Here is a 26,895-nt window from a genome sequence, read left to right as displayed (position 1 = left end):
CACTATTCTGATGGTAGCCTTATTCTTGATCGATTCTGACTCTCGGAAAACTTGTGCAATACCCACAAGAAGTATCGGGTTTATCTGCAAGCAAGCCAGCGAAAAGCAACTTTAATTGTATGATTTTGTAACTACGGAGCCTCACGACGCTTCACTGCTACGAGTGACTACGACTAGCTAAGTCTACGGGTGTAATGATTAATAATTTAAATGACATCAGTTGATGTCTAAATTGAAACCTCATCATACGTCAACCACACGCGACGACCCCAGACCACAACACAATTTCAAATGTGGTTTCATCTATACGTGAAAATCATTACTAAATACGTTGCCCTGAATATAAATGTCAGTAACAAATATAGATTATAGAAGCAATAGCCTAAATTGTATTTATGTCTAAAATAATAATTCAATGTGTACATAAAGGTTTGTAATGTACATTGCAATAGAAAATTAAATAAGGGATTTAGTAACACACACTGTAGGTCACAACCTATTTGGACCACAGGTCAAGATAAAAAGATACAGTTAATCTACATCTGATGTTAAGTGACACCGCGGCCCATGGACACTCAATGCCAAAGGGCTCGCGAGCGCGTTGCCTTTTTAGAATTGGTACACTCTTTTCTTGAAAGACCCTAAGTAGAAACAGTTTGGAAATACTTCACGGGCAGCTGATTACATAGTGGTGGTGTGCGGAAAAACTGCCTTAAAAAATCCTCAATTGTGGAACGATGGGCGTTGAGGTGACGGGTGGAATATCGTATTATGATGAAACTCAACTGCAGGTATTAAATTAGAAAATAACAACTATTAATAATAACTAAATAATATGAACTTATTGGCATGGCAACATTTCGTTCGACAAATTACGTATTTATTTAAAAAATCTAAATATATATATATCATTTTCTTTTTAGTTGAAAAGTATCCAAGACGTGCAAGTTGCCTAATATTCCTTGGTATTACATTAATTGAGAATAACCTTGTTCACATTTAAACCGCTTAATCTTTCTTAATTAAACATATTATATATAAAATAAAGAGATAAATGAAATCTTATATTTCTTTATACAATAATTCTTGAAAGACTCGTACAATTTTAATCCCTTAATATATCTATACATATATCATCAAAATTTATTTAAGCTGTTTTGTACCAACGCCCTATTTCAAATGTAAGGCAGAAATGAAGGGAAATTTTCCTGCTTCATAATTGCTACATTATGCAATCTTTTTACCTCTGTAGAATACCTCATTTTATATTTCATCTAATATTGGGCTTTTTATACATAGCTTTTTACACGTCTGTATATACTAGGAGTATTCGATAAAAAGTGATAGCTTTACCTAGGTACCTTTCAGGTTTTACCTCTTTGTAATCGGCGCAAACAGCTTTATGAAATTCAAATTCTCTTTCATTTGTTTTTGCGCGTCAGAAAGCATTCTGGGCACTCAGTGCTTTGATACTTATTTGGATATTTCTTTTTAAAAAACCTGATTTCGTCTGCTATAAAAAAAATCGGTTGTCTGTAGAGTCGGTTTACTGACGATAGTTGAACGTGACAACGTCATAAAAAAATATTGATGGGATGGTTGCATTTTTCAAAAAAAAATTTAATTTAATTTGTTTGATAGGTATTTTGTATGGATATAGAGAAGGAGGTAAATGGAAATCGCAATTGAATTGATCAAGTTACATTTATTTGTACGCATAATACAATTATGTCAATTTTGCACATCAAGCCTTAAATGTAACGCCTCAGATCGAGGTAACGCCTCAGATCGAGGTAACGCCTCAGAGCGAGGTAACGCCGCATGAGTCATGTTTTTTCGTGCGTGCAGTCGGCTCCATCGAATTATAAGACGTTGTCACGTCAAAAACAGTAAGACGAATACCCGCTAAGACTATGTTTTAACTTAATCATTTGTTCAGTCACTATCGATATAGGGCGTCCCGTGCGGGTCATTGTTAATTGAAGTTCTTCCTCGCTTGAACTCAACACACCAATGTGCAACCGTAGGATATGGAGCAGCATGAACCTCTATTGTTGGATTTCTCAGATCCTTTGTAAATAAATTCAAGCAGAGATATTTTAGTAAATCAATTTTAATTAATTTCCAATACGACGCAATCAATTTACTTGTATTTTTAAAAACAAATAAGAATTGATACTTTTATTAGTATTATATCTAATATCTGGGATATGCTTGATAGAAGTTTTGTGTCTTTCCAAGGAGATTGTATAGCATTTCACTATTTTAGAAACATCCATCGTATTATAAAATATACTTAGTTAACGTTAGTGGCAAGTGACAGCTTCTTTTGTATTGTTAATCAACAAGAATCTATTTCATATTTGGACATAAAACCCCAAACGGTTACCTTTGGTAGATAGGTTGCTTACAACAATAAGATTATTCAGTGGCGGTTTTTTCTTATAGGAATTAGATGATCACGTCTTATGTTTTCTGCGCCTGACACATGTCATTGACATTTTGAGTCTAAAGTTTCGCGATGTTTCTCTTCACCGTAAAAGGGAGTGTCAAACGCGCACCAAAGACCCAAGTCGATTGGTGCCAAGCCGGAGTTTGAACTTATGACCTTGGGAATGAGAATCGCACGCTATTATCACTAGACAAACAACGCTAGCTAAATAATTAATAGTTAAAAGTTCCATTAAGTAACTCCAAGTAATTTAAGAATGTATTTGAAATTATACTGGGAATTCACTATCCACTGTTTAAGTATAACCAATTCTAGTTTGTACTATTGTAAATATTAATTACATCACATTAATCATTTCGCTTATGTCACAGAACTTTTTTATTTTATATTGATGTTGCCTATATCATATTCAATTCAACATTCACGCTATAGACTGAACTAGTTAGCGCTACGTTACTAATTTAGTGTTTGAGCTACACCAAATGAAAACCGAAATAGAATTCACTATCTTTATTGTCCTCTGACTTACATGGCGGTTATAGGGCGACTGATTGATCCATGTGCAAGTGGAATTACGAAATAATGATGCGTAGACAATATTACAAATACAATTGCGAAATATCTATATAGACAATAATCACACCTCTACATACACCCCCTTCTTAAAAAAATGAGTAGATACATATAAACACAAAAAAAAACACCTCTACACTAATTTTGTTTTAGTTATAGAATAAAGATTCCTAAACAAAATATCGCAATAACATAATAACGGCAAACAATAAATTTAAAATGAGTAAACACATCTCCCGGGTATCTCAAAGTACCACAACACCCTTATTATTATTATGATTTATTTCCTGAACCCGTGTTATAAGGCTCTAAAGTGTCTTGTATATTTCATAACGTATGGTGGACTTTGTATGTTGTTTCCTTAAAATGTTTTATTAATATTTTATTTATTTAATACTTTACTGTATTTATACTTAAATACATTGACGGACGGCCTTATCGCTGACAAGTTATGTTCTCTAGGCAACTATGGAAATATAAATATATATATTTTCTAGAAGGCCATTTTTATCCCTCGCATATACCTGCCTTGCGATTCTTTAACTCACTTTTTGAACTCTCACAGCGGTTTTCGCAGCGGCGGTCGCGCTCAAATCAGTCGTTAAGCAGTCATTTTACAATTAGGCATTCTGATAAACAATAAACTACATGCTCCCACTTTATCAGAATGCAAAATCGTTAATAGACTGCTTAGCGGAAGGTATATGCGAGGGATAAAAATGGCCTTCTAGAAAAGATATAACGAACATTAAATAAAGAAAGGATTTTGAATAAATTTTCAAGCGCCCGTAGTGTATGCGTATAACTCGGAGTTTCTACAATCTGTTAGGTCATCAAATTAATAATACAAAAAAGAATATAATAGAAGCTAAAGCACGTATTGACAGCTTTAATCATCTATTCATTCTTTTTAATTTTTTTTTAGTTACTGCTTTTAGTGTCCGAAAGCCGCACGCGCATCAAATTTTATTGGTCTCAGTGAATGGCCCTAACAATAGCTGATCCTTCTTTTTGCAACTTTACTTAGTATATATGGTTTGGATTATTTGTTTGTTTAAATAAAATAAAGTCTTGATTTTTAGAAGGTGATCTAGTATATAACGTCATACATTTAGAAATCATCCTAAATTTAGTTCCATAAATTAACAAATCATAGGAGTTGTTTTATAGAAAACTACTCACAAAGACACTTCAGAATACACTGTCCTGTGTTTCTAAATTCAATTCGTAAAATAAACAAGTATAAAGTTGCAATTTCCTAAAAGCCCAAGTTTAAAAATAAATTCTCTAGCATTAGGCGGGCTCGCTGTGCGCAATCGATATCACTCTATTTTCAAGCTTTGCACTCGTAGACATAATCGCAATGTTGAAGGTTGATTTCTTCCGGAAGTTTTTCATTCCTGCATTCTTCGAAAAGTATATAATATTATAAATCATACACCAATTGGTTTGTCTTTTTATATGCGACATTAACATTTTGGTTTGTATGATGAAATAAACCATTATAACAGACTGAGACTGAGCAAAAAGATTGAGTAGTCGTGTCTCAGACGCAAAAATCCTTTTTTTTTATATAATACGGGGGCAAACGAGCTCGCGGGACGACCAAAAAGGGCAGTCTTCTCAGCCCATAGACACCCATTTTTAGTGGGTGCGTTGCCGGCCTTTGAGGGCCGTATCTCTGAGGGAAGACCCCCACCGGGAGTCGATTCCACAGTTCCTTACTTTCCTAAGGATGTTTTCCAATTAATAAAATGTATCTGCCCTATACCTCGGGGTAACAGGATTTCAGATAATTTTATTTATTATTTTTTCTCCTAAGGTTATGGTTTCATAGTTTACTAGTTGTATCCAGCTCATTCTCCTAAATGTGTCATCAGGAAAATAACATGATTTACCACGATCAAATATATATCACTATCTATTATATATATAGTTATACAAGAGTAAAGAGCTGGCGAAAGAATTCTTAAAATCTGTTCATTAGTTTCAGATCACTGCCTATTCAACTAACCTAATTATATATTTCAAGGCAAAAGTTTCATTTATTTTTTTAGCTATGAAAGCTAGGGCAACAATTATTCTTTCTTCGGGAAAGCATTGGGCTCACTGTAAAAGGTAAGATTCTACTTGTTTAACGAAAAAAGATTTTACCCACAGCAATATAAATTCATAGTGATCCAAATAAATTATAGCAATATTCTGTACAAGCACTAACTGCCTGTTATATCGTAACAAAAGCCTGCATAGAAATCTATGCACTATTACCTACGATATTAGAGCCAATGTTGTAAGCATTACTTGTTAATTTACCACACCGCAATGACAGTTTTACGTAACGTTTATGTCAACTGGGATTTGACTAGGCGAAATAAACAGGGATGGGTATTGCACGTAATGCCGTGCCAAACTTTTATAGAGTACGGTGGATACCATCCACAGTCAAACGAAATATACAATTTTACCACAGAATAAACACAATCAGACAAAAAAAATGTGTGCGTATACTAGGTGTACACACGTAAGAAGTGAAACTTCTTTATGACCTTATTTTTAGAAAAATGATCTACTATATTCAACTTTACAGAAATTGGTTAAATAAAGTTAAATTAGATAGAGTTTAACAAAAGGCTTTTATTATCATAGACATGAATACAAATACAAATATTTCATTTTAACTTATTACTGTACTACTATGTAGTACTAAGATTATTACAGAATTTCATTAATTGTAATAGAATTATTACTATTACTATCATTGTTATCGTTATTATATATTTTTGTTACTAATGGCTTCGAATCTCTTCAGATCAACCGTGGTAGGGACAAGAAAAAGATGGCGCGTAACGTAAAAATGTGACAAATGTGTGTAAATTTTTCTCCAACGCCGATAAAGAAGTTTGACTTCAAAAAGCAACATGGCGCGTAACCTGCTACAAAATTTCTCCCATACGTCGATAAAGAAGTTTCACTTCAAAAGATGGCGCGTAACGGAAAAATGTGACGAAAAAATGTTACACTAAATTTTTTTCCAACCCCGATAAAGAAGTTTCACTTCAAAAATTTGTATGAAGAGTCCAATTATATGATACGCTCGATACGTAAACTATGAAGCCAGTTATAATTTGTTGAGCCATACGTACTGTGGAGTGGTTCAGAACTTGGCGAAGTTCAATTTGCGTCTTCTGAACGTCATGCCGAAGATAAGCGAGTTAGAACTAATCCAAGTTCCCTCTCGCCTACAATTCTGTCCTACGTGACTTCAATTCCTACCAAATATATACTGATTTACAGTGTCATATATGTTTAGCTGTGTATTATCGATATAGCAGATATAAATACAAAAACGTATAGTGAAGGAAAATGTTTTTTTTTTTAAAGACAATTCACACCAATTGACCTAGTCCCATCCTAAGCTGGTGAAGCTTGTGTTATGGGTACTAGACAACGGATATACATACATATTATAGATAGATAGACCTATAAATACGTTTTTAAACAACCAAGACCTAAGCACAACACCAAATACTCATCACATCGATGTTCGTCTCAGCCGGGGATCGAACCCGGGACCCATGGATTTGCAGTCAGGGGTACTAACCACTAGACCAATGAGTCGTCAAAATGTATGTATTTATTACGTAAAGTCAACTTCTGCATGAAATTGAAACGTTGTTGTCTGTATGTTGTTGTCTATAAAATAATAATCAAGAAAGTTACCAAGTATTAATGGTATATCAAACAGATACGAAAATAAGTCTGCCCCAAGCCCCAACGGGACTTCACGCAGTATCTTGATGACGTTTTCACAATGTTTTCTAAACAAGTGTCACAAATTTGTGAGCTCGCATAAAACGTGGTGAATTAGTGTTTATACTTTAGACGGTTGACGCAGGCGGATTGAATTATGGACCCTTTCAACATATTGCTCATAGCTCATATATTATTTACGTTGCGTGAGGATTTTACCTTTTAAATTCTTTTGCGTACGCCATTATCTCCTGACTCCTGACTGGCGGGTTTAAGCGTATTAAAATATTCATATTTTGATCACATGGGATAAGGCACCTAAAATTTTATTTGACGACTCATTGGTCTAGTGGATAGTACCCCTGACTGCGAATCTATGAGTCCCGGGTTCGATCCCCGGCTGAGACGAACATCGATGTGATGAGCATTTGGTGTTGTGCTTAGGTCTTGGGTGTTTAAAAATGTATTTATAGGTCTATCTATCTATAATATGTATCTATATCCGTTGCCTAGTACCCATAACACAAGCTTCACCAGCTTAGGATGGGACTAGGTCAATTGGTGTGAATTGTCTTTAAAAAAAAAAATATAAGAATTATTTTTTGTTCTACCGGACTAATGTTCCGCGATTATCTGTAATTAAGTATTACCATAAATAGGATGCAATGCATAGTGAGTGAACGACTTCTTTAAGGTACTATCCCAGCACGAATTGCTGTGTCAGTATATCGTTGTGGACTGCGAGGCGCAGTGGAGAGCTGTAGCACTGAGGCATAATAAGAATTAGTTATGTAATAAATTAATGGAATTTTATCAATTTTTTTATCGATAAAAAATATCGTGTGAATTTCAAAATTATGTTCCACATACATTTTCGTCATAAAATGAATTCAAAGTGTCAAAATTGGCTATGTTTGGATTTTTTTTCTATCGATCTATCAAAATGGATACATAAACTACTTGACTCCATCATATATTTTTTCCATTCGCCCTACTTCAAGAAACGATGACGAAAAATGGAAAGAAACAATGTACTTTTTTGGAGTTTGACTGCCAGATAGGTCCTTAAGAAAGCCTTACTATTTTTAGCTTTCGTTTAAATCTATCAACTTATTTCAACATCTACAGAATGCCAAAGTAACTTGCTAAATCAAATTAATAAGTCTGAGTACATTATAAAAGTCTAACGGTGAATTTATTTAATCTTTCACAAGAAAAGCCTTTCTTCGTATAAATAATTGAATTAATCTTATATAAAGAAAATCACAACTTGTTTTTGTATTAAAGAGAATTACGATAAGAAGGAAAGCAATAAGCAGAGAGCTTAAGGTTTTAAAGCAACTTTGTGTTGAAACTGGAATTCTGCACTTGAAAACTTTAACGTACATTTTAATTTCAAAGTAATTTTTCTTTTCTCGGACAGTGTATTTCCCCGAGTCGCTAACACATTTTCTTCTTTTTAAATTATACTTTAAGTGTTAGTTACTGAAATGCGAAAATATTTCTACCAGCACTTTTTGTCACTGGCAACTTCTCAAGAGCAGACATCGTAGACCGTAGCATGTCGTGAATTGGACTCCAGTCGTATGATAAAAAACTTGTTTCGATTTTGTAATACAATGACATATAGCATGCCAATAATATTGTGATATTTAAATCATGTCCTTTTTATGATTGTTAATTAATTTTAGTATTATATCTGTTTTTTGTTCTAAGTTCAGTAGGGTTTTATCATTAGAATTAAAAATTTATCTCTATAATAGCTTGTAGTGTGCTATAAAAACTTCGTTTATAATTTATAATTAAAAATAAATAATTAGTAGTGTGGTATTTAAAAACATTTTAATTCAGTATTCTTATTAACACTTTGTAAACAGGTTAAAAGTATTAAGAAGGTAATGTCGCAAGTAGCAGAAAACGTTTCCAAACAATCGCAACTTTACTGAATCTGCAAGTTTTAAATGGTTCAGGGGATTTAGTCAATTTAATTTAAAAAATAATTAAACTAATTATTATACATTTTTTTTAATTAAGAAAATATAATGAATATATTTTATTACCTCTACCTTATGATGAACTTCAATATCATATACATATATCTACAATTTTCATTTTATAATTCTAAGAAATTGTGACTAAGGTACAAATATGATATTGGTATTATTTTTTTCGAAGAATGAAGTCTTCCAATGAATTTTGATAAATTTTTCGGTTTTAAAAAAGCTATATCCACATATTTATACTACTTAATGTATATATAACATTTTAACTCACAAGACGGCGACAGAGTTAAGAGTACTTTAGAAAGTTAAAATTCAATTACCAGCGAAAACATATCTGTTTCGTTATTTCTCACTCGCAGCTAATCGCCTGTAATTTATCAGTCCCACCATGTACCAAATCTATCTATCTATCCCAAATAAGTCTACTACTAAGCCTCCTTTATATAAATATATATATATATATATATATATTAATGTACTATATACTTCAAATAATTTATTTCTTAAAAAAATATTTCATAGATTTTCATAGATTTATATAATTATAATGTTGGCCTAGTGGCTTCAGCGTACGACTCTCATACCCGAGGTCGTAGGTTCGATCCCCGGCTGTGCACTAATGGACATTCTTTCTATGTGCGCATTTAACATTTGCTCGAACGGTGAAGGAAAACATCGTGAGGAATCCGACATGTCTTAGACCCAAAATGTCTTCGTGTGTCAGGCACTAGAAGCTGATTACCTACTTGCCTATTAGATTTAAAAATGATCATGAAACAGATTCAGAAATCTGAGGCCAAGACCTAAAGAGGTTGTAGCGCCACTGATTTATTATTAATATATAACGTATACATAGAAGTCTTAGAAACGGAGCCGCAAACACGCCGCTATTAAATAGACTAGTAACTGCATTTGGTCATGTTAAAATATACAAGGTATAAATACTGGTATGTAAATCCTATGATTACACAAGGACCACACCCCGGCGCTAACAAGCACGATTTTTTGTAAAGTACACAACGAGGTCGCCGGACAAATGATCCGTCAGCGAGATTTACGACATGTCGGAAACTTTGGCGACACGACACCACGACCGAATTTATCTAGTGTACTACAAAAAATTTGTTTTGAACTGTTTGAATTTTAGCCGTTTTAGATAAGCAATTCATACGTTTAACATAAATATTTTTATGTATCAGTTATAGTATTAAATTAAATTAAATTTGTTACGTTCATTTGGCGAAGTGACTGGAGATCAATAAAAATAAAACATTCAATAGACAGCTGACTGTAGTAGGTATAAAAAAATTGCCTTTTTTTTCAAAGTTCCTGTAAGTTTCATAGTGTACATAGTATGTACATACACATGTAGTGTTACTTTGAATAAATGAGAAAACAGGATCCAGAAAACAAATGTAAACTTAAGTTTTAACTTTAGTCAAATACACTCAACATTATTTTATAAGCAATGACCTCAACAGTCATATATTTGAAATAAATGGAACGGAAAACAATATTATATATTACAATACAAAAATAACGCGGCATTTTCTGCGCTAATTTTTGCTGCGGAAATGCTGTTACTATATAGGTCAAGCCTTTTGTTTTCTTTATTATTTGCGAAATGTAACATGTTTAATCTAATTTCTGAGGGAGTGTGATATTAGCAATAACAGTGAATTAGAGAAGAATAAACAATAATTTTATACGTTTAAGGTAAATAATGTGACCATGAATCAGTGGTTAAAACTTTATATAACTCAGTGGCACAGGGTTTAATTTATGGCAAACAATTATTGTTTTTTAGTTAAGTCTATAGAATCTCTAACATATTTAAGAATTGTTGCTTTAGTAATTTAAACTACCTTTTAGATAGCTAAATTTACTTGCGATTTCAGATTATAATTCCTATTTTATAGTACAATTTAAATATCATATTATCTATGTATATATGTTATCTATACAGACTATATATGTTCGTAGCTTATAATATATATAATTATAAACTACAAGTACAGTATACTATTAAACCAAAGTTTACCATTTTATGTTGTAAAAGGTAAAAGTAGGTCAACTTTCAACATATATATTATATAGTATTGTCTTTGATTAACATAACTCATAACATTAAAAGAAAAATGCTTTTTACCGGATTAAAGTTATGTATTATTATAAATTTACAACTATTTGACATAATTTTAAATTTATCCGACGTTTCGCGTGCTTTACAGCGTGCGTGGTCACGGTGACTGAAGACAAAAGATGTTGAATGTCAAAAAGTATCACAGCTGCAGAGAAAGTTGCATTATCTGTATTTATTTCCCCGGAGTTGGTATCGACTAAAAGATGGAGGGTTTTGGCAAAAATGGCTCACGGTGTCCTCTATTTTCGCGGATTGTTTTTCTTTTTGAGATTTTAATTTGGATATTATTGGATCCCAGGTGTTTGACAATTTTAGGCCGTCTTCTCTATTGAAATTGGGGTGTTTTTTGATTTCAATGGCTTCGCGTACCAATCTTGGGAAGAATCTTTTCTCTTTCGCAAGTATTTTCGGTTGGTCAAAGCGTATGTAGCGTGACCACGCACGCTGTAAAGCACGCGAAACGTCGGATAAATTTAAAATTATGTCAAATAGTTGTAAATTTATAATAATACATAACTTTAATCCGGTAAAAAGCATTTTTCTTTTAATATATATTATATATCCTTCAATTAATATGACAACACTGACAATATTACAAGACAATGTTGTGGCCCTCTTGGTCTAGTCGCAAAACAATTCCTCTCTATACGCCCATTCTTTTTAATTCTAAGTCTAAAAGACTATCTAATCTTTTTATTATATTCATTTCCACTTTCTACGTTAAATTACCAATCATTATTATTTATTTTTTAAGTGATTCTATAACTAAATTATTATCACACAATATTAAAGCGATATGTTTATCATTACATTCACAGATTTACAAAAAAGAAATCTAAAGCGGTATTACAACTATTAATATACCTCCAGGGTGCCGTGAATAGTGTCGTAAAAGAGAAAACTAACGGATATTTAGAACCCAATATCCGTGGTCCAAGTAAACATTTGCTTTTAGTACTAGCTTATATGAAAGAGTATTTGAAAAAAGTAATATTTGTATATATACATAAGGGAGTACCCAAACATCGAATACATTTTGACATTACATTTTATAGTCAATGATCATGCAGGCAAAATTATGTATTATATTTTTTATATAATAAATTAATGCCGCAATTGAAATATTATAAGACAGAGTACATATCAGCATGTAACTCTTTGTTTAATTTAAACATTTTGAAGTTATACTTGTTTTGGCGGATTAGGGAAAACTTATGAGAGTAAATTTTTACGATGCGCGCGCACACCGTCACAAAAACCGACTCCCTGATGTTAGCATAGTCAACATTTTAAAATAAAAAATGTCCATTTCTATGTATGTAGAGATATTTTTTTAGTGATATTTAAACAAAAATAAATATTATTTAACTAGATAATAAACGCATATTTTACGATAATAAACGCATACGTTATAATAAAACTTTCAATGTATTAAATAACTTTTTCATATTGTTAGTGTCGTTTTTCTACAAACGTAGAATAAGGCGAAAGATAAAATTTTTAAAAAGATTTTTGTCTTGTTTCGCCAAAGAAGTATAAATACTAACGCGTGTACAAGTACACACATTTTTTTATCGTATTTTTAGTGAAATTGTTGTTTCACATTTAATTAGATACCATAAAGTGAAACATAAGACACACAAGCATTCAATTTAACTTCAATTCCACACGTAGCTGGTATATCATTAATCACATCTAGAACAGATCAGAACGGAATACAGTCGCACAAATGTAACTTACTAGCAAGTATTTAAAATAGTTCGCCTTTTGAGATACGGGAAATAGTCGCAGTGGTCCACCGTTCCAAATACGTCTGCGAATGATTTTAGTAGGTAATAAACTTTGATGCAGTTGTAGCGTACGAAGTGGCGTGATATATATGTCACCGTAAAATTGTAAACACCGTTAGATTGTAATCTATCTCGCGAGATTGTAAACTGTGGAAAGATTCTGAACCTCAAGGCACTGCTTACAATTTAACGTATTATTATTCGGTAGATTGTAATCTATCGTAGTGAAACCGTCAAATTACAATCTTAAAATTGTCAAATTGTTAACTGTTCGAAGGCTGTCCCTGATTGATCGGCTTAATAGTAGACCGTTCTATGTCCATAGAGTTACGAATGAAACACGGGTATCAATCAAATAAACTGAATGCACTTCAAGAATTGTGACATCAAGTATTTATTCATTACTTAGTAGGTAATCAATAATTCAAACAAATAACGGTGTTTACAATTATACGGTGACATATATATAATATATATGTTACTTTTTATGTTTTTACGTGAGTGACATGTATGTTTTTAACGTGAATAAAGTTCATTAAACCTAAATGTTTAATTTTGTGTTGATAGATCTAATTCTTGCCAGTGCAAGATAATCTCAAATCGGTATCTAGGATTACAATTGCACAGATACAAATGAACAAATTTGAAGTCGCATTTTTCCGTTAACTATAAGACACATTTGAAGTTCAATTAATAGTCGCTACTTCATTTGTTTTTTTAAATGTGGCTAGCGTTATTTCTAACATCGAGGTACCAAGAATTTTGTAGGGGCATGGGAATGATTATGTATGCATTGGAATTAGTATTCATTCATCATTTACACTCTACCACGCGCGTTTCTGCCTGACCATGAACGCTAGGTCAAATCTATAAAAAGATGTTTTATTTAAGTGTTATACTCGCGTAAACCAAAGAAATCCTGATGTAACAAAGCCGTCGTGTCCTATTGTTTCCATAATGTACTCTTTGTTCCACCGCAACACGACGGAATGAGATTCATGCTTGCCCCCGGCTATTCATGTGTTAAGTGCCCTTTAGACGTCTGATACGAAATACATGTGATGTAGGTTTTTATAACTCTCCATGGAGTCTTTTGAATATTTGGTGGCCTTTTACGCTTAGGAAAACTAGGAAATTTAAGGGCTCTTTTAATTGGTTTGGTAAAAAAACAAAGTTGTATAGAAGAAGTTTGAAGTGATTTTTTTGCTGTGTGGAAATTCGTAAAGGGTTTTCCTACGTATAAACTTTTTTTCGATATGACTGAAAAAATATCCTAATAACCTTCTTATACTAACAGAATCAAGTCCAATTCACGTTTTCCAATCCTAAAGTCGGAAACACACTTACGTGTCGTGGCGTGTCGTGACGCGCCAAAGCATATTGGTTTCATACATTTAATATGATTAGAAACATATTTGCATGTTGTGTCATATCGCAACATGTTCTGTCGTGGCGCCGACTGCTCGCCACCGATTGCGCCAGAGCGGTGGTGGGGGTTATGACGCGACACGACACAACAGGCAATTATTGGTAAATGTGTTTCTATAGTCTATACCCGCGCGTGGCTCGTGGCGCGAACATCTAGCGGGCACTTTTTAATTTATTATATTTGCAGCAAAATGACTGACGATCTTATAGAACTTGTACGTCAACGAAAAGTTATATATGACTCAAAGTGTAAAGAGTACAAGGATCAATTGATCAGAAATGCTGCTTGGGAAGAATTTGCTGAAATTTTTAAAGAACCCGGTACGTCAATAAAATAGTATTTAAAAGTTTCATTGCTAAGAGAAATTGAAGGTCTTCATCAAAATCACTATCCGAATCAGAAGAAAACATTATGTATGTTTGAATGCTGCAAAGATTCGTTAAGTACTTTTAAGAAATAACGCCTGAGTACGTCACGACACGACACGTAAGTGTGCACACTCACCGTCACGACAGTAAGCATCACGACACGCCACGACACATAAGTGTGTTTCCTCCTTAAAGCTCTCATTACATAATAATATTAAAGGTAAACTTTCGTACGTCTTAAATTTGTGTCGTACATTCGAATTTCAAAAACTGCAGTGAACTAACTTCAAATAAAGAAAATTTAATTCAGCGGGTTAATGGCCGTGTAACAGACTCGGGCTTCAAAGTACACGTCAAAAGGGTAAATAATTTCATTCCGAACTGAAACCTCTCTAATTATGAAGAGCAAGTGCAACCTTTGAGTTTTAATTTAGCTAATATTCAGCCATAATACTGAGGCTTAAGGTATATTTTTGCTGGGCATAATGTAAGAGGAGATAATTTTGTCATGCCTGGCGTAGTTGAGCTTTGTTGCAATACGCAACGATGGTTTTAAATGACAGTTCATCTCCTACAGTTACGCGTTTAAATTGAGATAGCATGGAATTATTCACACAATTTGTTGGGTGCAACATTAAGCGATAACTTATAAAATAATTATCCAAGGATGTTCTTCTTACATGTCGATGATAAGTGTGTTCGAATACATAATTTTAATTTAATAAAATTTGATGAGGATGATCCCAAATATTTTACTCGGCCGATGGTAACCTTTTTTGTTAACTTATTATTGAGGTTTTAACTTATTATTGAGATTTTCTCGGGTTACGTTAGATGAATTTTTGAGTTTTTGTGAACTATTGTGAGGAAAGGTATCAGCATCATTCTAACCTCTCTTTGTTCCCAAACTAATAGAATTTCTCCAAATCCTTACTGCTGAAAATATTGTGTGCCTTTCCTCTTGGTAAGGTGATTGTAACGAGCTATGTACTCAGGACTTATTATTCTAGTATAAGATTGTGCATCGACGGCCTCCGAACCGTTTTTTTTTAGTGGTACAAAGTGATTTGGTCAAATATTATGTTATATGATATTTCTTACATAAATCTCATAATTATAGTAGGATAAATATTCTAGGACTTTCGTAGTAATCAAGAGCAATTTAAACACCTAGTTATTTAATAATAGCTTTAACTTGCGACTTTGCTTAAAAGCTAATTTGAACGTTTCTATACAAAACTGAATGTATAATTTAATTCTTATAATAACTGCGTCATCACTTTGAATGCGAAATTTCATTGCCTATGCACACTTATCTGAAGCTGTAGACTTCAACTCGGTTCTGTGTAGAAACGAGATAAATAAATATGATAAATGTCTAAGTTTTATGTTTCAATAAATAAGTTTCACATTCATATAATATGTTATGTACAGAGTCATTATGTCATTTAGACATTATACCTTGGGAACGAAAAAAAAAATAAGTGCCGGTATGTTAAGAAATTATTGTATATAAATTTAAAAAAAGATCATAATCCTTCCCTTTGAGGTCGGCAACGCACCAATGGGGTCCATGAGCTGCGATGACTACTCTTTTTGGGTGACCCGTAGTCTCGTTTACCCCCTATCCGATAAAAAAATCGATTGTCTGTAAAGTCGGTTTACTGACGATAGATGAACGTGACAACGTCATAAGAAAATACTGATGGAATGGTTGCATTTTTCAAAAGAAAATTTTAATTTTATTTGTTTGATAGATATTTTGTATGGATATAGAGAAGGAGGTAAATGGAAATCACAATTGAATTGATCAAGTTATATTTATTTGTACGCATAAATACGCCCGATCTGCCGAACGCGGAGGCCGATTGTGTCTCTTTGTCGCTCGTTCCACCCTCTCGCTTGCACTTCAAGCCTTAAATGGAACACCTCAGAGCGAAGTAACACCGCATGAGTTATGTTTTTTTCGTGCGTGCAGCCGGCTCCATCGAATTGTAAGACGTTGTCACGTCAAAAAAATAATAGTATAGGATCGGTATACGAGATCAAATATTACTAAAATAGATTGGTATAGTTTAATTATAATCGTTGAAGCCATAGCGCCTGTTTGTCGCCGAAAATTTCCAACGCATCATAAATCATGACGACAGACCATTAATTCGGATCGTGTTATACAAAAAATGTTAAAGGTAGAATTTTTCAAGCAAATATTTGGTAGTTTATTATAACATTTACATTTTTATTTTATCGTTACAGCTGATCACATAGATTTGCCATCACCTTATTTTAAAAACAATCTACCGACTTGCACAGTTTTAACTACAGTTCTCTATAGTCTCTTTTAATTAAAGTAAAAGAAATTTTGTGGAAGGAGACGGTCAGAGTATTACAATTATCTAATATATAAAAAACTCGTGTCACAGTTTTCGTTGCCATACTGATCCGAAACGGCTTGACCGATTTTGATGAAATTTTTTGTGCTTATCTATATATATATATATCTTATATATATATATATAGAATCGGCCAACATCTATTTTTCATCCCCCTAAATGTTAGGGGTAGTCCACCCCTAAATTTTATTTTTATTTTTTAGACAAAATTTTTAATTTCTATTTTTTTATGATACAGCATTAAAAAATACATACAACCCCTACTTTTTTCACCCCTCTACGATCAACCCCTATTTTTTTTTTTAAATATACAATATACATGACAAAACGACGTTTGCCCGGTCAGCTAGTTTTAATATAGATTTTATGAATAATGGGGTTAGTATATAGAAATTTATCAGCCTCTTTTATATTCTACGCGATATGTATTTGGACATGCTCCACTCAGCTGATGGCACCAAGGGCATAAGGACTCACTCTTTAGTTTCTGCTTCTCAAGGAACCTGGTGACCAATCCCCATTAAACCTCAGATATTTCGAGTAGGACTGCATTGCGAGTTTGAATATTCTTCTATGAAAGTTACACAGTAGACTCCGGCTATGCTTTAACAAAAAATATTGACGTTGTTTGACGCGAGTACTATTATTATTATTATTAAAGCTTTATTAATCCATACAACAATTGGTTAGTTTACATTCCTTAATATTAGTAAAGTTAGTATGAGTTTTAAACAAGATTAATTTTGAATATTTTAGTGGTCTAGTTTTTGTATGGCCAGTTTTAGGGTAAAAGCCTTCTCCATATTTTCCCCCGCTAGTTCTACAATGTCATCTGTCCAACTTTACCTTTGTGTAGTAGGTCCAGTCAATTTCGTTATTTCTAGTGTCCATCTTTTATCCCGCGCTCTAGTAATATGACCTGCCCATTTCCATTTTAGCCTTAGAACTTGTTCAAGTGCATCTGTAAGTTTTGTTTTTTACGGATATCTTCTTCTGTCTCTGCTTCTTTCCATTGCATGCGGGCAAGACAGGATTTTTGTAGTTGTTTTCTTGCAGAAAACCCACTTTTGACTTGCGTATGAAAGACAAGGTAAAATATTTGAATCCATAATTATTATCTTCTTGTGTTGTAGACTGTGGTTGTAGACGCGAGTACTATACACTTATTAAATAGATAGCGAATTTATTACATTATAGCTATTATAATAAGCACTTTAAACATCGAGTTATGTACATATAGTGAAATCCCTTTAATAACTGTTAAAGATCAAGATCTTATAATTCATTTGCCGTAAAATATAGTTTTATTACATATGAATAGCGATGATATTCGTCAAATATGAATGTAACAAGGGTATTGAATAAGCAAGGCATGACTCGAGAAGTCCTAATGATGCGGCCTTTGAGTGTTGGTCCGTGAACGTTGACGACGAGGATTTGAGACAAACGGATCAAGTTATAGGCTGTTGCTCGGTTTCTACTTTTTACACGCTTTATATTAGCTTCACCTGTATGTATGTATGTATGTATGTAACCGACGCCTTCGGACTCGATTTTGACCCACTTTAAACGGACAGATTTAATTCAAACTTTGTACACTTATAAATAATCAGCGACAATATAATAATTTCATAGGTTTATCTCGAAAAAACAATGAAATTTTTTTTAAGTCCACAAAGCAATACGATTAAATTGAGACAACACGTATTGCTGCTAGGACTAAAAAGTGGAAAATAAATATAGTTTAAAAAAACTATAAAACTCTGTGCCATATTTTTCGTCTATCGAGCAACCCACGCTTTTTCACAATAAAACCAGTATTTTTTGTTCATTACCATTTTCAGCCTAAATTAGGAATTATTTTTCACTTTTTAGTTAGATATGCTTTAAAAGCGTGTTTTATAGTTTTTTTTAACTATATTTATTATAGAACAGCCTTGCGATTCTGTAACTCACTTTACGAACTCTCACAGCTGATAAACAATAAACTACAAGCTCCCTCCTTATCAGAATGCCAAATCATAAAATGACTGCTTTACGACTGATTTGAGCGCGACCGCCGCTGTGAAAACCGCTGTGTGAGTTCGAAAAGTGAGTTACAGAATCACAAGGCTGCGCTGGGCAGGTGATCATCTGATGTTAAGTGATACTACCATGGACACTCTCAGCTCCAGAAGGCTCGCGAGTGTTGTGCCGGCCTTCTAAGAACTGGTGCGCTCTTTTCTTGAAGGACCCTAAGTAGAATTGGTTCGGAAATACTTTGATGGGTAGCTGGTTCCACATAGTAGTGGTGCGCGGCCAAAACTGCTTTAAAAAACGTTCAGTTGTGGAACGACGAACGACGAGGTGGAATTTCGTATTTTATATATGTATGATTTTTATAGATATATTATTATTTTTATTTATTTTATAAATATTTAGCTGTAAAGTTTGGTAGCAAGAAGTCTATCTTTCTAACCCTTAAGTAATAAGGGGTGTCCACCCATTTTTCTATGATACAGCATACAAAAATACAAACAACCCCTAATTTTCAACACTCTACGGTCAACCCCTATTTTTATTATAGTAGATAGTGTTTTATTGTACTAAAAAAATGATTCCTAGAAATAATATACATGAAAAAACGTTTGCCCGGTCAGCTAGTAATTATATAGGAGGATACAAGGAAACAACAACTTCACTGTACTTTACCATATCCATACTCATATATTTAATTGGGATAGGTATCTAAATTATATACATAAACAACGGTAAAACTGCAGGGTTTTGAGAATCCCGCCCATCTCTTATGGCTAAAAGCGAAGGTCTTGTCGTTTACCGCGTGGGAGCGATCAGGTTGGGATCCGTTGGGTCACATCAGTGTCACTTCAGGGATCCTAGCAATGGGGACGTTCTTATTGTTATTATTATTACTTTCTGTTTGGATCCTTAATAATGACCGAATAAAAATTAACACAAATTATTAACAACACAATAGTCAAAAGTCAAAAATTATTTATACATGTAGGTAAAAATGAAAACCCTTATGAACGTCAAATTAGAAATATACATTAAATATTTCTAATTTTACATTTACTGCCAGCCTTGCGATTCTGTAACTCACTTTTCGAACTCACACAGCGGCGGCGGCTGTGTGAGTTCGGCGGCTTCTGATAAGGTGGGAGTTTATTGTTTATAAGAATGCAAAATCATAAAATGACTGCTTCACGACTGATTTGAGAGCGACCGCCGCTGTGTGAGTTCGAAAAGTGAGTTACAAAATCGCAAGGCAGGTCTCAAATCAAGACCGTAGAACGGAAGAGAAGAACTGGCAATAAACTCTCCGCCACTCTTTTTAATCGCCAAGTTTTTTGTGTACACAATTTGTATTATTTACCCTGAGAAGCAAATTAATTATATCAAGGAAAACAAAAAGAATCATCTTAAAATAACAAATCTTATTTATAATGGAAGCTTTCTTTTTTCTGAAAGAGAAATAATTATCATCGCGTTTTGTTTTGACGAAGTCTCGAGAATTATACACTCATTAGAAGTGAAAATTTCGTACATTTTCCTTATTTGCATAAAAATATAACGATTGTTAATGGTCTTATTTATTATGCTTTCGCATTGACATTTAATATCAAATTCAAGTCACAAAATAATGATGAAATGTGAAAATATTACTTTATTTACAAATGTAAGGCGGCTTTAGCGCATACCGCTACTATTTATATATTTATCATATATTTATACAAAATATAAATTTACATACGTCCGACCATCAACCCCGAAGTCATGTGTTCGATAGCTGTGCATTCTCCTACGGTGAAGGAAACCGGTCTCTAAGACATACCACTTTTCGCATGATGTAAATAAACAAAAATATCAAAGAATCGGATACAATCTGAAGCAAAGAGATTGAGAACACCCAAATAACATGGATCTCCTACATCTCATTTGTTTGTCAGATAAACACTATCATAATATCAAATTGTATCAGATCATGGAATATAACTTACTTAACGAGTTTACAACTTTGTCCAATTTAGTATAAATTGTAGCAAACATCGTTGGAAGACAATTTCGGACCCTTTCGCGTCGCGTGCCCAATTTTAATGAGAAAATGAATGTTGAAATTTATGTCAAAAGTTAAGCGTCCAGCTTATAAGGGCACGCTTTTGTTTTCCTTACAATCTTGGGCTTAAGTTAAACAAAATATAAACCGACATATGAAATAAATAGCTAATTTCCCCGTTATATTAGAAATTCTGTATTATCTGTGGATAAAAATTATTATATCTTATCAAAATATTAATTGATAATTAAAAAAAAATACTTTTTTTACAGGATTGAAGTTATGTATTATAATAATTTACGATTATTTCACATATTTTAAATTTAACCGACGTTTCGCATGCTTTACAGCGTGCGTGGTCACGGTGACTGAAGACAAAAGGTGTTGAATGTCAAAAAGTATCACAGCTGTAGAAAAAGTTGTATTACAGTTAAATTTAAAATTATACATAATAATTGTAAATTTATAATAATACATAACTTCAATGCGATAAAAAAGTGTTTTCTTTAAATGTGTAAAGGTTATGTCAATTGAAGACAATATGATGATAATTAAATAAAAGTTCTATACCGGATATAAACGTATATAAAATCAGCATTTTGCGTTTAGAGCCCAATTAAAGTAGTAATGAAACTGTTTCATTATTGTGATAGATGTATACATTTGTCATACTGTTTACATATGAAATATTGAATAAACGCGATGTAAATTAGTGAACATAAAAACTTTTATTAAGAGAACAGCTGTAGATATGCATAAATTAGTTCTGTGTATTACGTAGTTTAGCTTGTCTTTCATCAAATTTACAAAGAAATTGTGGCAATTTTTCCGTCTCACGCGACTATTTTGTTTGAGCGCTTTGTATAAATCTCGAAGGCTCTCCGGCTGACTCGAAGAGTGCTCGACAAATTGCATCATGTCTGACAGAATGGCTAATGGTATGCACTTTGACAATGTACACTGAAAATCTTTACGATATTCTGAGTTTTTGATCATCGATTGTTATTGGAAAGTGTTGATTGTATTATAACATTTAAGTTATTTTTGTATGGAAACTCATGTCAATGTTAAGAAACAGTAATCTGATTTATAGATTCCTATTTAATTATGACTATATGAATATTTAATCTATATATGATGTCGTCCTACATATTACGAATTTCTTGAGCAGAGGCATTGCGTGAGATGTTGGTACATTATAAACAGCGCTCATCAGATGAGCTTCAGTTATATATACAAAGACAGAACTACACTATTATAAAATTGATTTTAAACAAATATTTATTTGGTAAATGATAACAATAATGGATAGCATCTTTAATGACTCTCTAGTAATGTATATTATTTGTCATTTATATATATTATAACAGTCTATAAATAGGTATGAACCTATTTATGAATAGCCTATTTAATCGGACAGATAACAGACACATTTTAATACTTACTATCCGAATAGTAACATTTCATAAACAAACGAACTGTTACCTAGTAGATAAAGGTAGATGATAAAGTTTCGTATATCACTATGAAAAGATAGATATTTTTGTCGGAAACACATTGATAGTTCGATTAAGGCAAACGACGCATTGATTTCCCCGCGGTATAGCCGTTTTGCTGAACTTCGCTCTAGGCACCTGCCGATATATTACCCTACGATCTTCATGGGTTTGATCAAGGATTGTTCAGTATTATATTTGCAAACTAAACTTCAAACAGGCCTAGCGTATACAAGTTTTACATAAACTGATCAAGTCTACTAAGGGAGCGTTCAAGTATTACGAAACTAATTTTTTGTCACTGGATGGTCACGAAAAGTTTTACAATTGGGTACAGATAAACGTTACGGCGCGTTACATGGGGGGGGGGTCAAGAATCTCCAAATTTTCAACTATACATACATTTTTACAAAAAGTTAATAGAAATGTTATTTGTAAAGTAAATTGTGCCTCCCCAATCTTTTCCCATTGGCCTTTTGCGATAAATAAAAATTCACTACAATGTGGACCTACGTGTATATCACTAAACTGTTTTTGATATGATTGCATCTAAGTAAAATAAAAATACATTTTAGAAAAGTGCGCTCTATTCGTGTTACATCACGGGAAACACCGTTTTACCTGTGTGAACCGAAATTTAGTCTCTGTAATAATAATCCAAAAACACAATAAAGATTCTTGGCGATATTTTAGTAAATATAAAAAATTCTATGTATCTACTACCATTACAAAGTGACATGGTATTTTGTCAATCGTTGTACCTACTCAGAAAAAAACACACAACACATTTTTATACGACACCGAACATTTAGAACATTATAAATTCTGTGTTTTACAATATTCCGAAATGAAATAAAGAAAAAAATCTAATTCAATTGGCAGGAAGCTTGTTTGCAGACGGATTAATATTAAATTTAAAATCAATTATAAATACGGAAAATTCTCATTTCATTCTGTCTTTGTAATGCGGTTATATAAATTGTTTCCTTCGTCTCGCTTTTGCGATAAGCGCTTCTACGCAATATGGATTTTATGTTTTCAAGGAATTGTTAATTGTCCATTAATTTTATTACTTTAATTTTGTAGTATTAAAGTTTCATGACTTATTATTAATTAAGGTTAAGTTAATTCATAATAAGGCTTCACAGTTTTATAAATCTAAATTCGGTGTTTAAATTTTTCACAAGCGTTATTTAACCACACTATATAGTAGGTAGCATACACACATTATATATTAGTACATAGCTTCGAGTTTCTTAAACAAAATATCAATATGGAAACCAAAAACATGTCAAAGACACAAAGAATGTCTTTGAGATATGGTTTTATTTAATTACACTTTTTTGCCCAAGAATAATAATATTAACAATAAACTTAGAAGAAAAATATTGTGCGACGGGAGGTCTATATCGTTACTAAGCGATCTCTTCCAGGCAATCCTTATTAAAAAACGGTAACAGAGAAGAGAATTGTGAAGAAGTGTTATACCTAACTTATACTAAACAATAATAATAATTATTATAATCAAATACAAATTTAAAATCAAGAAAATCCCAATAAAAATCAAGATAACTAATAACTTGTAAACTTATCAAAAATGAAAGGTTTTGTTGGTAATCACCTAAAGTCTCAAGGGAAAGCCTAGGATTTGGATTCTTTGACTATTGTCATAAAGTGTATTATTTTTAGGTCAAAGCGTTAATGTCAATTAACATTACCCTTATATGCTAAGTGGTATGTTTTAAAAGGACCTTATATACCTCCTCTAATATTCATTGAAATGTACTCTATAATCACTGTTCTAAATACATAGTTATAGTTTCATAAATTGATTTAAAATATTTTAACTCGGCCGATCGTCACATTGATTGACTTACTGCTTTGTTTCACTCGGATTGTGTTGGACGCGTTTTTTTTATTACCTTTTTACCTTCAATTTTTATAATTTTGTAGTGAGTGTTTTGTGCATATAGTGACTATTGTAAGGCAAGGAATCAGTAGGTTATCAGTCTAACCTCTTTTATTGTTCTCAAACTAATATAATTTCTCCAAATCCTTACGACTGACAATTGTGTGCCATTCTTCTTGTTATAGACCAGTGCAGATAGCCTTCAAAATAAATAAAAAGTGAAAAAAATTACAGTAGGATGAAACCCATTTGAAAAGCAGGGGAATATGATCAAAATGAAAGGAAAAATAAATTACGGTCGATCTGAGGTCGGGAAGGGGAAGGGGGGGGAGTTTTAAGGGTATAAAACGGTTTACCTCGATTTCCGGCAAAACTAAAAGTCCTATCGAAGAAAGTTAAATGGCAAAGTTGAAGGTAATAATAAGATCTAAAACTTTTGTATCCACACATTTTTCACATAACCTCAAAATTGGTGTGAAAAATTCAAAAAACCAAGTTTTTGGTTTTTTATTTTTATCTTTTACAAAAATTTATTTTTTTAGACGAAATTTGGTGAAAACTTACCTTATTATGTCCCAAATATACTGTAATTTATTTGATTAAAAATATTTATTTTTTCACCTTATTTTGAATTAATATCGAAAAAACACCCTAATTTTCAATCGAAAATTCTGACGTCAAAATTTCAGCTTTTTTCAATAAGTTGGTGTGTTTTCAGTTTGTTGAAATCTCTACTTTCCTATGGTAAAAAAATATATATATATTACCATAGAAAATCTTCTCAGAAAATGCAAAACATCGTATGCAGTAACGCCCAGACCTGTCATCCCCTTCCTTACTTCTCTATGAAATACGAAAATTTTAGCCCATCTAAAGGCTAAACTTTTTTTTTTAGGTCACTCAGGTATATATAAGTTATCTTACAATAGTAATAAATAGGCATCTGATTATAATTTAAAGAAGATTCATAGAGAAGTAGGGAAGGGTATGACGGGTCTGGGCGTTACTGCATACGATGTTTTGCATTTTCTGAGAAGATTTTCTATGGTAATATATATATATTTTTTTACCATAGGAAAGTAGAGATTTCAACGAACTGAAAACACACCAACTTATTGAAAAAAGCTGAAATTTTGACGTCAGAATTTTCGATTGAAAATTAGGGTGTTTTTTCGATATTAATTCAAAATAAGGTGAAAAAATAAATATTTTTAATCAAATAAATTACAGTATATTTGGGACATAATAAGGTAAGTTTTCACCAAATTTCGTCTAAAAAAATAAATTTTTGTAAAAGATAAAAATAAAAAACCAAAAACTTGGTTTTTTGAATTTTTCACACCAATTTTGAGGTTATGTGAAAAATGTGTGGATACAAAAGTTTTAGATCTTATTATTACCTTCAACTTTGCCATTTAACTTTCTTCGATAGGACTTTTAGTTTTGCCGGAAATCGAGGTAAACCGTTTTATACCCTTAAAACTCCCCCCCCTTCCCCTTCCCGACCTCAGATCGACCGTAATTTATTTTTCCTTTCATTTTGATCATATTCCCCTGCTTTTCTAATGGGTTTCATCCTACTGTAATTTTTTTTGGTTTCAAAAATTATCGGCACTGGTCTATTAAGGATATATCAAAGCGAAGTATGTACTCAGGACTTATTATTTTAGTATACAATTGTGTATCGACGGCTACCAAACAATACAACCACTTAAAATCATGACTGAACGACAAACCAGATAAAATCGTCAAACCCTGACCTTTTTATGTAAAGTATCAAAATTATGGATCTATCACAAAAGTTAATTTGAAATTCCAATTTGGTTTTAGGTTACATAATCAACGAGAACTTGTATACAACTTAAATAATTACGTGGTATTTATATTCACACAATTCCTCTGATACCAATCTAAAACGGCAATTTATCTTTCATCTTTTTTCATCTCGCCAAATATCAGCCGAAGTATCTCAGAATTAACATACTAAATGAGGTAAAGGCATTGTACTGCCTCAAATATGCACTAGACTTAAATTTTCCAGCTCCTCCCTACACCCTACCCGAGAGCAATTACTGTCTCCCTAAGGCTTTTTTTGTTACGTCATCAAGGTTCGATATCTGTTCCCGTTAACCGGAAATTAAAAAATTACTAAGCAAATTTTATCGTGCGTGTTATTGACAGGATATAACATGTTTTGGTAATGTATTCAGGTAAAATATTACGGAATTGCTATCGCCGATATAATTTGAAAGTAATGTTTTATAAAGTATTCATCAGATTTCTGTTATAAGCTTGAATCAAAAATAACTTGCTCTCACCACGAACGGATTCAGGATTTGGTTATACACATCTGTAAACTAGCTTTGCAAAGCATAGCCGTGCTAGGCTTGTGACAGACAAAATATTCTTTGACTAGACCTACCTCTCCTCTAAATGACCTGACTTGACCGTTCCGTCATCTACAAATACCGTATGATATGAACTCAGCGTGAAAGATGTCGAGAATATCGTGTCGGTGCCCCAAGAGTCCGT

General features: G+C 32.7%; 1 protein-coding gene across 4 annotated transcripts in view; it reads left to right on the top strand.

Moving 5' to 3' along the window:
* Positions 1 to 26,895, top strand: part of LOC125060040 (Down syndrome cell adhesion molecule-like protein Dscam2) — a 141,838-nt gene that overhangs the window by 19,428 nt on the left and 95,515 nt on the right. The window lies entirely within an intron of this gene.

Source organism: Pieris napi, chromosome 20, assembly GCF_905475465.1.
Source record: "Pieris napi chromosome 20, ilPieNapi1.2, whole genome shotgun sequence".
Classification (NCBI taxonomy): domain Eukaryota; kingdom Metazoa; phylum Arthropoda; class Insecta; order Lepidoptera; family Pieridae; genus Pieris; species Pieris napi.
Note: the sequence above shows the minus strand (reverse complement) of the source record. Positions and strands in the feature narration are given on the sequence as shown.